The sequence below is a fragment of the Quercus lobata genome, chromosome 7, assembly GCF_001633185.2.
Source record: "Quercus lobata isolate SW786 chromosome 7, ValleyOak3.0 Primary Assembly, whole genome shotgun sequence".
NCBI classification, from domain to species: Eukaryota; Viridiplantae; Streptophyta; class Magnoliopsida; order Fagales; family Fagaceae; genus Quercus; species Quercus lobata.
In genome coordinates this window covers 26,978,108-26,992,585 of record NC_044910.1, presented here as the reverse complement: position 1 = coordinate 26,992,585, position 14,478 = coordinate 26,978,108, and positions in this window count along the sequence as shown.

Here is a 14,478-nt window from a genome sequence, read left to right as displayed (position 1 = left end):
GTCTTGAAAAATTGCTTGGTTTGATTTTGAAAAATTTAAGCTTGTCAATTGACAGGTGATAGAAAATTCAAAAAATGATCTCCCATTGAAAAGGATTTTATTTTCCCCCAAAAAACACTCTATTTTTCATGTTTTTCACCTACAAAGCTAAAGACTTTTTGTAGTGTGGGTGATAAAAGATTTTTTGAAGTGAGTGTTTTTTGAACTGTCCCTAATTTAATTCTTTCAATTATTTAAGGACATTTTTTTCTATTTTTAGTTTGTTTTGATTATTCAAAAAAATCCAAAAACATTGAAAATTTGCAAAAAGACAAAAATATTTTATTTTGTCTTGTTTTATTTTTTCTTAAGGTGTATTACATGAATTTTAATATCTCTCTCTTCACTTAAAACATGCTTAATATTGTGGAGAAACTTGAAAGTATGTGTAGCATAACTTAATGCATGACTATTTTGAGATAAATGCAAATTGTGGTGTCAAATTGTCAATTGTATAAAAGTCATTGTGGGGCCAGAGAATTTGTGGCCCCGGCCCACTTTACATTAGGGCCCAAAGCCTGAGCCGAGGAGAACTATTACTGAGGACGCATAATGAAAGTCCGAAAAAGGGCTAAGGATATGGCCGAGGACGATCTTATGCTCGACACTCCATAAAACCCCTAAAGGAAAGGACGAGCCCAGTGCAGGAATAGGCCAAGTGAAAAAGCTGCCAATACTGTAATAAAGAACTCTGCATCTGACAGGTCCATGCTCTTCACCATACTATTCAACTTTTACAACCACCCCTAACCACTCTAAGTACGGGCTAATAGGACAAGTCTCAATCTCAGAAAGTGGAGCTTACACGTGGACACTGGAGGGAGGGTAAATGTTAGTATAAAAGGGAAAAAGAACCAATGGAAAAGGGGTCGTCTCCCAGACCATGAAGTCTTTAAGAAGGAGAATAATAAGAGCACTAAGCTCCTCGGACGGGGTCTAAAGACCGGAACCACTCATGTCGCATCAGAAGAAGGTCTTGTTAGACACATCAGGAAGGTCTTGTTAGACATGTTAGGTTCATCTTCATGTAAATTTCCATAGAAACCACGACTAACCGCTGTTCGGTGATCTAGGCCTAGCCTTTCAAGCCCACGCTCTACAAATTATATTGTCTGGGCCCTTAAACGTACGAACCCAATATCATTTTGGGGTCGCTACTAATTGTGTCCTTACAGTCATATATGCACTTTATTTTCTGCTTTAGCACATGCACACTTGTCGCTTGTTATTAAACTCTCTTTTAGGTAAATTTTATGAAATGAATATTCATTGAGAACCTTGAGTTTTTAAGTCAAGTATTGATATGTGTCATGAAAAATTGTGGTGTCAAATTCTCAATTGTATAAAAGTCATATATGCACTTTATTTTCTGCTTTAGCATATGCACACTTGTCACTCGTTATTAAACTCTCTTTCAGGTAAATTTTATGAAATAAATATTCATGGAGAACCTTGAGTTTTTAAGTCAAGTATTGATATGTGTCTTGAAAAATTCTGTAATTTTCACACTAGTTAAAAAAATAGTGGAAAGGACTAATCTATGTAGTTTTTTAGGAAAAAATTAGTAAATTGTACACTTTTTTCTATTATATACTCGTTAATGTTAGTGCTCTAATGTGTAGCAAACTTGTAAATTTAAATAATTAAAAACTCACTAATGTGAGTTATTTTTAGGCAAAAATAGATAAATAATTTACACATTTTTTATTATACACTCATTGATTTGAGTGCTTTATAGTACTTGTAAAAAAATAGAATTCATGTTTGTGATTTCAACCAATTTGATGTAGATATGAGAATAAGGAAAAAGTATACCACTAATGCTTGGGAAGCCTAAGTATACCACTGATAATTGTCAATTATCATTGTTGCATATGTTATGTGTTGATCTAAAGTATTGAATCTATATAGACCATATGAGTTTCTAAGTTTCATTTTTTTTCTTTGGTTGAGACTTGAGATAATGAGTTCCTTTCCAAAGTATTATTGTTAATTGTGAATTGAAAATTTTCATAATTGTTCTTCTTTTCCTTCTTTTTATTATTATTATTATTTTACTATAAACAAATGCAAGTATATTTTCAGTTATTGAATAATTAATGTTCTGTTGTAAGTTATTGAACTATTTCTACCTCATATTTTCAATGTAAGCTGTTTTCAAATCTTTAACAAACAACAATCTTCTCAGGATTTGCATCCCTTAGTGATGATAGGGCAAGTTGCTGATTGTGATTTAATTTGTATCCCTTAGGATTTCCTACAAATAACCATTTGAAAAGCTATTTTTCTACATTGTCATTCTAATCTATATTTTAAAATTTTACTTTTCAAAGTTACATATAGTCAATTAGGAAAAGGACCTATATCTTTAATCTCTTTTTACCATTCTATGGTCCTTATGGAACCAATGAAATCAAGTGCTTCATGATGGGGAGACCCCAAATCCAATAAATGTTGTTCTCGCTCACTGCCAAATCTCTTGTATGCAGGTACCAGGAGGCCTTTAGAAATGGACAATCCTAATCTCTAGATCACAGCATACCAACTCATAAACATGTCTCCAATAGGGATTGGCAACTCATTATCAAAGTAGTTTGTTGCAGGAAAAGAAATTTCAAACAAAGTGGCTATGCATATGAAGCAAAGGACTTGAAGGGAGATCTAATATTAGTGGGGGAGCCTAGCAGTGTGTCAACATCTTACCCAGCAACATTTCAGGATGCAATCATGGAGGTTGCAATAAAAGCTAGAGACCTTAGATTTAGACAAATTTCGTTTGTCAATGAGTGCAAAAGGATTGAACAGGTTTGTAATGGAAGAAGTTAACCAAGATTGCAGGAACAACCTATGATGATAGACTTGCATTTTCTAACTTAACAAGGTTTAACTTTTCGCACCATTTTTGTACCAAAAACTATCACATGTAATGTGTTAGAAATAGCTTCTCTAGCTGTTCATTATTCAACCCATTACTGTTGGATCTCTCCAAATCAAATGTAATATAACTTTTTTCTTGTAATTGTTTTTTATGGTATCAAAAAAGAAAAGAAAAGTTGCATATAGTATCCGTATGGATACATCTCCATGTCCTAGCATTTGGCGTTTTGGTTTTTTTTTTTTTTTTTTTTTTTTGAGAAGTCAGTTTTCACGTGATTATGTATTGTTTAGTGGGTCTCGTGCAAGATTCAAGGGACTCACAAACCTCTTTTTTAACAAAATTTTCATTAAAAATGGGTCCCACGGTACTATTCACATATTTAAAAATTATTTTGCTACAGTGTTTTCAATTTTCAACAAAATAAACGATATTCAAACAAACACATGGTCTTCAACTATGCTAATTAGAACTATTTAGAATTCAAAATAAAGCGATCCAACACTGAACAAATTAGGATTGAGTTTCTATAAATAAATTCTAACTAAATTAGGTAAGCTATTTTTTTTGCAAATAGTCCAATTTCATTTTTTTTATTTTAACATACTTTTTAACCATCAATTGTCTATAAATATATATATGAGAAATGATGTCTACAATATTTCTACTACAAATTTTAAGTGGCAAGTTGTTACTAGTGGTTATTGTTGAGACAAAAAAGTAATTTTAGCATTAGTTTGAAATTTGAACCAATAACAACTAACCACCTGTGATTTGTTGTAAAAATATTGTAGACATAGCATTTCTCTATATATATTTTCACAACTAGCATGTGCATTGCACGAGTTAACGACTAGTGTATAATAATGTACAATAGTGAATTGGCATTTGCTATTTAACCAATTTAAGAAAGGTAACACTTCAATTTGTGTTGGCAGATATCATATTCACTTCACCGATCATCATTATCCTGACAAATTAATTTTATTCCAAAAAAATACATTCAGTATGGCAAATTTTCCGGCCTTGGATAGAGAATAAATGTTTAACATGCCAAATTTACATTACGAATTAGGGTAACGAGATTTGATTTCAATTCAATTTATAATCCTTGTCCCACCTACCGAGCAAAGTTATGTGCCTCGCTTTTTTGTTTCCAAATAAAGACTGAAATCTCAGTTTCCTTGCCTTTTTTTTCCTTGATTAAAAGAAAATTGACACTTGGCACTTGGCCATTACAATTTTATTTTTCTCAGCTCATAATGCATGACCAATTGAACATGCAATCGGAAAGAGCATAAACCTTCCTTTTTCGATATTACCTACCAAAAAAAAAAAAGGATTAAAAAAATTATAAATAAGTAGCCGGATTAAGGAAACTTTATTTTGATACGTTGAATCTCCCATTTCCCATTTGTTCTCACAATTGAACTTAAGAAAAAAAAAAAAAAAAAAAAAAAAAAAAAAAAAAAAAGGTTTAGGGGCCAATCATTTTGCCTTTTCTCCATCCTAATTGTGATTCCAAATTTCCAATTAGATAACATATAACATAGAACAGTACTATAGGTTGTTTACTAAAAGTGACCAAGGCTTGTAGTTTTAGTTGCTACGATAGGCCATATTTATACCTCCTTAAAATGTGTCACGATTAATTAAGGTATTTCATAATCACTTATAGTTATTCCCAAATTCATCAATCAAATTACAAAGACTTCTCAATCTCAAAATTATTTAGAGTCCAAATAGACCTAGTATGTCTCAACATGGTATTCAATAATATATACATACTCACACAATAAATATTCATACAATCCAAATCTAATCCATGTAATATGGGGCATTACAATTGGTGTGACTTATCGGAAAAGAACAATATAATAGTTTTTTTTTTCATATCAAATTGTGACTCCGTTCCTATTGCATACAAGAAACTCTAAAAAAGTTCTATTGGTTGTCTAATATTTTTGCTTGTTTTTACCTTCAATGTAAGTCATGCTCTAAAAAAGTTCTCTTTGTTGTCTAACATTTTTGCTTTTTATTACCTTCAAATCTTCAATGAAAGTCATGGCTGTTTATCACCCTCGGCGAAATTATGTCATATTGCTTAGAGAAATTTGTGAAAACTTTAGCAATACAAATTTACTTAGAAATTGTTTTTGTATTAATACAGAAATTTGTTCTGTTCATCCATATTATTAATAACTGCAGATTCTGTATGTGAATTCCACTCAGTAAAATGGTTCCCAATCCTTTACTGTATTCTGAAGAAAATGTCTTCCTATGGAGGAAACTTTAGTTGTGGCTCCAGCTGCAAGTGCGGCAGTGGCTATAGCCAAGCAATACTTCTCATAAAAAAAACCAATAAATTTGTGAAACTTTAGTAATAAAAATTTGCTATAGAAAATTGATACTTCTATTTAAAAGAGGGAGGTCTCAGGTGAACCGGTGGAAGGGAGGTTTTAGGGATTGGAGCAGGGCTAACCCTCAAAAGTATGGTTCACTATTGCTTGAGAAAGAACAAAAACGCAGATTTTAATGACAAGGATGGCTGAGATGGAAAAGAGTTAGTTGTGGTTATGGTAGGTCTCAGGTTCATTTCTTACTATCAGAAAACGGGTGTGTTTGAGTCTGTGTCCACACACATGCATGCGATGATGATGATGATGATCATGAATAGCAACAGAATTGAAATTCAAATTTTGTAGTGATGACAACTGTTAACGTGTATTATGTTATGGGCTTTAGGCCCAATTAGGTTACTTGTATAGCACACTTGTACTTGTACTACACTCTACTTGTACTGCACACATATGCCTCCTATATAAAGGCAGTGATGTATATTCTTTCATTCATGAAATACAATACAATTATTCTGTATTTCTAACATGGTATCAGAGCCACTACTCTGACCTTTTCTTAGCAGTCTTGTCTTCATTAGTGTGACTTCCTTTCTTTTACTAACGCTTCCGCCATCACAACTGCCGCCGCAGCCTCTTGCCGTTGAACCTCCGACGTCATCCAGCCGTCGTCCTTGGGTTCCGGACCTGCAGCCGCCGTCGTTAAGGAGTTTCACACTGCACAGACCACTGCCCTTTGCATCACCGCTGCGAATATTGCTCCGATTTCATTTTTGAAGGTACCACTGAGATCGCCTGCGCCGATCTACACATTCGTGGAAGCCTCACCGCCATCGGAGACCGCACGCGCCCCCACGCGCCGCTCAAAACTACTGCGACACTGATCACGCGCTACACGCGCCACCACGCGCCGTCCACGCGCCTCCACGCGCTGCCACACGCTCTCATGCGCCGGAACCTGATCTGTTGACGTCATCCCCTCTGCCACGTCAGCCCTAACTGCGTCAGCATCCATTGTTCTGCTGACGTCATCGCCACGTCATCCTGTGACGTCATCTGCTGGCCGTTGACCGTTGACCGACCGTGACTGTTGACCGTTGACCGTTGACCAGCCGTTGACCGTTGACTTTGACCATTGACTTTTTCTGGGTTGACTTTTTCTGTCCAGGTTCTCCTTATCCAGTTTTTCACGTAGATTTCATTTGTGCAGTCTATTTTTGCATAATTTGCTTCAAAATGAAGAATAAGGACAAGTCTTCTTCCTCTTACAACAATCGTCGCCGACAATCCAACAAACGTTTTTGCAATTTTTGCAAACGTTTTGGCCATAATATTGAGACTTGCTATAAACGCAACAAATCAGTTGTTTCCATTTCTGCTGCTACTGTTACTAACACTGAGAGTGTCCAACCTATGGCTCCCGTCTCTGCAAAGTCTCAGTCTTCTGGATCCACTTTCACCATTTCTAGAGATGACCTTATAAATATCATCGCCAATGTCATTCGTACGGTTGGTAATGCATCTTATTCCTCTTCTCTCTCAGTTTTATCTGGTATGTCTCCTACCTCTTGGCTTATGGATTCTGCTTGTTGCAATCACATGACACCTCACTCGTCCTTATTTTCTGACCTTAAACCTGCACCGCACCCTCTTAATATTCGCACAGCAAATGGTTCCACAATGTCTGGTCATAATATAGGTTCCGTTGCGACCTCCAATCCCTCGGTTCCTGGAGTCTTTAATGTTCCTGACCTTTCTTATAATTTATTTTCTGTTGGACAATTAGCTCAGTTGGGTTATCGCATTATCTTTGATTATTCTGGGTGTATTGTATAGGATCCGAGGACAGGACAGGAGCTTGGGACTTGTCCCAGAGTTGGGCGTATGTTTCCCGTGGACAACATTTGTCTTCCACTTGTTGCTCCTGTTTCTGTTGCTGCAGCTGCTCCAGCTTCTTCAATTCCTTCCCTTGCACTTTGGCATGCTCGACTTGGTCATGCATCTTCCTCTCGGGTACAACAATTAGCTTCTAAAGGTTTGTTAGGTTTAGTGTCTACAAAAAATTTTGATTGTGTTTCGTGCCAATTAGGAAAACAACCAGCTTTGCCTTTCAATACTAGTGAATCAATATCCACTGATATCTTTGACCTTATTCATTCTGATGTTTGGGGCCCTTCTTCTGTCTCTAGTATTGGTGGGTCTCGATATTTTGTTGTCTTTGTTGATGATTACTCTCGATATAGCTGGATTTTTAATATGAAACATCGTTCTGAATTATTGCAAGTATATTCTAATTTTGCAAAAATGGTTGAAACTCAGTTTTCCAAACGCATCAAAATTTTTCGATCTGATAATGCTCTTGAATATACTCAATATGCTTTCCAAGCTGTTTTGCATTCTTATGGCATTGTTCATCAACTAACTTGTCCAGGTACCTCTCAGCAAAATGGTAGAGCTGAACGGAAATTTCGTCATATTCTTGACACTGTTCGTGCTCTTCTTCTCTCTGCCAAAGTTCCTGCTCCCTTTTGGGGCGAAGCTGCTCTTCATGCTGTTCATACTATTAATCGCATTCCGAATCCGGTTATCCAAAATCAAACTCCATATGAGCGCCTTTTTGGGTCATGTCCAGACTATCACCACCTTCGCTCCTTTGGTTCTGCTTGTTTCGTTCTTCTTCAGCCACATGAGCATAACAAACTTGAGCCTCGGTCAAGGTTTTGTTGTTTTCTTGGCTATGGCGAAACTCAAAAGGGGTATCGGTATTATGACCCTGTCTCTCATCGTCTTCGTATTTCTCGTAATGTTGTCTTTTGGGAACATCGCCTCTTTGTCGAGCTCTCTCACTTTCATGCCTCCCTATCTTCCTCCTCTGTTTTAGATCTTTTTCCACATGAGGCACATATTCCTTTTGTAGCTGCTCCTGATCCTCCTGTAGTTGCTCCTGATTCTCTTATAGGCTTCTCTGTCCAACCACCAGATATCACTGATCCCTTTCCTAGTTCACCCTTTAATGAACAGGTTGAATAGGTTGAAGACGAGCTACCCAACCCCAACCCTGAGCTTGGGTCCCCTGCTCCTGCTCCGCCTGAAGATCTTGCACAAGACATTCCACCTCGTCACTCAACTCGAGTAAGATCTATTCCTACACATTTACTTGACTATCATTGTTACACTGCTCTTGCTACATTACATGAGCCTCACACCTATCGTGAGGCTTCCACTGACCCTTTATGGCAGATTGCAATGAAAGAGGAACTTGATGCATTATCTAAAAACCATACTTGGGATTTGGTGACACTCCCTCCCAGGAAATCTGTGGTTGGTTGTAAGTGGATCTACAAGATTAAGACTCGCTCTGATGGGTCCATTGAGCGCTACAAAGCTCGTCTTGTTGCAAAAGGTTTTACACAGGAGTATGAGATTGATTATGAAGAGACCTTTGCTCCGGTTGCTCGTATCTCATCTGTCCGTGCCCTCTTAGCTGTTGCTGCTGCCCGTAAATGGGATCTTTTTCAGATGGATGTCAAAAATGCATTCCTTAATGGGGATTTACATGAAAAAGTTTATATGCAACCTCCTCCTGGTCTCTCTGTTGACTCAAACAAGGTTTGTTACCTTCGACGTGCACTTTATGGCCTTAAACAAGCTCCACGAGCTTGGTTTGCCAAATTCAGCTCTACCATCTCTCATTTGGGTTACATGGCTAGTCATTATGATTCTGCCTTATTTCTTCGTCGCACTGACAAAGGCATTATTTTACTTCTCCTGTATGTGGATGATATGATCATAACTGGTGATGACCTCAGTGGCATTCAAGAACTCAAGGATTTTCTCAGTCAACAATTTGAGATTAAAGATCTTGGACATCTCAGCTACTTCTTGGGTCTTGAAATCACTCATTCTACTGATGGACTTTATCTTACTTAAGCTAAGTATGCTTCTGAACTCTTGTCTCGAGCTGGACTCACTGATAGCAAGACTGTTGACACTCCAGTTGAGCTTAATGCGCATCTGACTCCCTCAAGGGGGAAACCATTGTCTAATCCCTCTCTTTACAGACGATTGGTTGGCAGCCTAGTTTATCTTACAGTTACTCGTTCAGACATCTCCTATGTTGTTCATTAGGTGAGCCAGTATCTGTCTGCTCCACGATCAACTCACTATGCTGCTGTTCTGCGCATTCTTCGATACTTGAAGGGCACCCTCTTTCATGGCCTTTTCTACTCAGCTCAGTCTCCTCTTGTACTCCATGCATTCTCTGATGCTGATTGGGCAGGAGATCCTACTAATCGTAGGTCTACTACAGGTTACTGTTTTCTCTTTGGTTCTTCTTTGATTTCTTGGCGAAGTAAGAAACAAACTTTTGTGGCCCGTTCCAGTACTGAAGCAGAATATCGTGCTCTTGCTGATACCACATCTGAGCTCCTTTGACTACGATGGCTCCTTAAGGATTTAGGTGTGTCCACCTCCTCTGCTATTTCCCTTTATTGTGACAACCAGAGTGCCATTCATATTGCTCATAATGATATCTTTCATGAACGGACTAAACACATCGAGATTGATTGTCATTTTATCCGTTATCATCTTGTCCATGGTGCTCTTAAGCTTTTCTCCGTCTCCTTCAAAGATCAACTTGCAGATATCTTCACCAAGTCACTTCCTAAGGGACGCACTCGTGATTTGGTTGACAACCTCAAGTTGGTCTCACATCCACCTTGAGTTTGAGGGGGGCTGTTAACGTGTATTATGTTATGGGCTTTAGGCCCAATTAGGTTACTTGTATAGCACACTTGTACTTGTACTACACTCTACTTGTACTGCACACATATGCCTCCTATATAACGGCAGTGATGTATATTCTTTCATTCATGAAATACAATACAATTATTCTGTATTTCTAACAACAACAATTGGTTCCAACAATATAAGAGCAACAAAAGTGGCACCTAAAGCAAACAAGTAATTAAGCTTACCACAAAAATAGAATCTCCATTCAGACAGAATTTTGACATCTGTGAGATCTCTAAACTGATTGAGTACAATCCCCCCAAAGAAGAATCCAAGTATCTGCAAATGATTGGCACTAAAAATTGTCAATATAGAAATGATATAACAAGCTGATAAGAACTGCGCTCCTGTCTACTTCTACCACATTCAATTAAAACCTGAAGTTTTGTCAAGTAACACAGCTTTGTCATAGGAAGTATGCATGCACATGTACGAGCTAATGGTCTTGTATTTTATATTAATACATTCTAACATCCTCACAATATTGACAGGCTAAGTTAAAAAATTTGAGTAAATTCACAGAATTATTAGATTTTCAACACAATAATAAGCACAAAAATAGCTACCATTGTAGATTATAATAAAGTAAAATCATTTTAGATATCTTGCTGATCATTACAAATAAAATCATTAACAAACAGAAATAGGATTCATATGGACAATATCAATCATAAAGAAATACATTCCCCCCCCCCCCCCCCCCCTCCTCCTCCTTTAAAGGGGTATAAAATGAAGATTTTATTGGAGATGACAAAGCCCTACCTAAGAAATCAGGATTGACAGACTAATTATTGTCCAACAGTTGTCCATATCAATGGACTTCGACATATGATCAAACTGATTGGAATATCAGTTAATAAAAGTTGTTTGGCTTGAAAAAAATAGGGGTAATTTTTTCGTATTGTAGATGGTCACAAAAAAGCTCTATCCATCAGAAGGAGAATCTCACCATAACCATATCTAAGAATAAATATAATAGGGGTAATTTTTGTAGGCAGCCCCTATTTGGAATGCATTACAACAAAGCTAAGTCAAGGGTTAATCTAAAACAATTAATTACTAAATAAACTTCTAAAAATATATCTATATGATATTATTTTAAACTCAATTAAGTCATCTATGATGGGAATTTGATTCTCAATGTCAAAGGAAAAGAAAATAAATGAATTGATTAAGTTTCCATAAAAAGTAAACCGGAAGCTGAAAAGTTCCATGCATACAAACACAGTAGACTTGAAATTTAGACAAAAAGGAACATTTGTCTCTCCAAAGTCCAAACAGAACCCACTTAAACCCCTATTGGGATAGAATTTTGACATCTGTAAGATCTGTAAACAAGCAAAACAAACTGATTGGGTATAAACAATCCCACAAAGCCAAAGAAGAAACCAAGTATCTGCAAATGATTGGCACTAAAATGAAAAATTGTAAATAGAGAAATGAAATAACAAATTGATAACAAGTATTGCACCTGTCTACTTCTACCATACTCCATTAAAACCTGAAGCTTTGTCAAGTAGCACAGTACAGATTTGTTGAAGCAATTTCAAAGCAAGTTTTACTTTAGGACATTGTAACAAGATGGTGTAACACAAAAAAGGAGCCAGAAAACAAGCATATCAGCCTCAAGAAATAAAAGCTTTAACCTTTAAGCTCACATGAGTTTGGCCACTAAATCCAAAGCTATACTAATCTGAGATAAAGAGTAAAGACCCAGAACTGTTTATTACTTATAAGACTCTTTGTATGAAGCATAGCTTACTCCATTTACTCTAAGACAAACAATTATAACAACCATTTACTCAGGTTACTGTGACCCATGTTCGAATGGTATTGCCGATGTAGACATGGATGCCATTGACTAACTCTACTGCCTCTGGACCAGGTTCTACTCTTGGTTTCAAGAATTCATGATGGTCACACAATGCTTGGAGTGCATCACAGGCTATTTCCTGTATCTCTTTCTGATCAGACAAGTGACATATACGTTCCAAATAAATCTCATGCAAGTCAACACGAGTGTCACAAGCAACAGGTATACCCTGCTGAAGATCAAACTGGCATAATACTAGATCCGGTTGATGGAGCTCCACCATGTGAAAGCATATCAAAGGAGACACCATGTCTTGGCCAGCTAAACAATACTTAGGCAGCCCTGCAATGACATTTTCTGAATATGGCTGCCACTGCCAGACCACCTATGTATACATGGAACAACATATTAATATCACAATTTCAGAACAAAACTGCTATATGATACACTAGTATATTAACCTGATCTGGGGTCTGTGTATCAAGTACTATTTATTACTGCACTATTATTGTTCAAATTACTAGTATATTGGAATTTTTGGTACGAGAATTATTATCCTTGATTATTATTGCTACTAAAAAGTAAAATAATATGTTGCCTCTCTAAACCTGTGGAGTGATGTGTATCCTATCTAATTAACACACTACAATCCGTAGGTCCTGGATCCATAGCTGATAAATCCTGCACCACCCACTTAATCAATATGTCACAACCCTTTTAACTTTTTTATTTTTTTATTTTTATCATTATAAAAAATCACATAAACAAAACAGTACCTAAAATGAAAATGCATTAAATAATATTGACAACTAACGCCAAGCACTTGTCATGACAATTTACCAATAAATTTGTTATTATTATTTTTATCAACATCATCCTCTTTTATGAGAATAATTATCCTCGATTATTAATTGACCCTCCACATATCTGTGGAGAGATCTGTATTCTGTCTAGTTAACACACTGCAATCTACAGGACCTAAATCCATAACTGGTAAATCCTGTACCAACCACCAATCAATATGTCACAACAACTACAGCAACAAAAACAACAACAAAGCTTAGTCCCAAAATTTTGGGGTCAGCTATGGCTCCTCAATGTATTATATAAAATGTAGGAACCTGTGTCTGTTATAGAGGTATTGAATGGTGTGCAATACCATAAAGAATTGGGGCCAAAAACAGGACAACTTGTTCTAGATGAAGGACACATGTATTTTCAATAAATCTAGTAGAAGTTGGAATAAAATAACCCTTCGGGACATGTTCATATTAAACTACACAATTTTAGTGTACTAGTAGACTCAAAATTTTGAAGGGAGCAGCATTATAATCCTTTGATTTAAATCATTCTTTTTGCTAACAGAAAAATCCAAGACACAAAATCATAATCAAAATCTTAACAACTATAACCGTACTATAATAACATTTATCCAATGAAACTTGCTCCCAAACCACGCACTAGCAAAAGATAGATTCATCATTCCATGCCCTACGACCTTCCAAGCCAGCATATGCAAGACACTATTTCCACATTGAAATGGACAAATCTGGTAGTAATGAAGATTTGTCAAATACATCCCTCCTCCTCCTCCTCCTTTAAAGGGGAACAAAATAGATTACAAAATGAAGATTTTATTGGAGATGACAAAACCCTACCTAAGAGATCAGGATTGACAGACTAATGATCTTTCAACAGCTGTTCATATCAATGAACATCGATATATGATCAAACTGATTGGAATATCAGTTAATAAAAATTGTTTGGCTTGAAGTTTATGATCCCTGAAAAATAAAATATCCCCAATTTTATTTTGCAACTCACAAAGAACAGAGTCCTGCAAATTTTTTTCAGTCCATTCTTCTTTCACATTTCAGAGCTATATGATAAACTTGTAAAAATGTAAAATGTGATTAATTCATGTATTCATTATAGATTGAAGTGCCTATTGAACAAAAAAATTGATAAAATATTAAGAGTTTGAAGAAGGGAAGCATGGAAGAATATGTTTGTTTAATACTATGAATGCCTTATAATTGGAGAAAGTTATACCATTTGATTAAGTTAATTCAGAATTACAATATAACAGTATCCACTTGAAAAACTAAATTTAGACCCCTACGTGATTAACACTGCAGAATTATCAGATATAAAGGACAAACACATCGGTTAAACCAACCCACACATTATATTCTACCACAGTTATGACAAACCAAATCAGTTAAAGCACTAAAGAATAACGAAGTAGAAAACCAAAGGAGAAAAAGCTGAGTTCCAAATTCCCCCATTAGGACATAATTTTGACATCTGTAAACAAGCCAAACAAACTGATTGGGTTTGGGTATAAACAATCCCACAAAGCCAAAGAAGAAACCAAGTATCTAAGCTTAACATGAAGAGCTAAAAATGCTCCATTACAACAGAAAACACAATCAATAATATTACATATTTAAAAAAAAAAAAAAAAAAAAATCAAATATTTGGGAACCTTGGACTTGGATTGAATTGCTCCTCCACATACAGTACCAAATTGGCATCTGAAACCACCATTGCCCGTTGCTATTACCAAATTTGCACACTCCACTATCACCACCTAACAATAA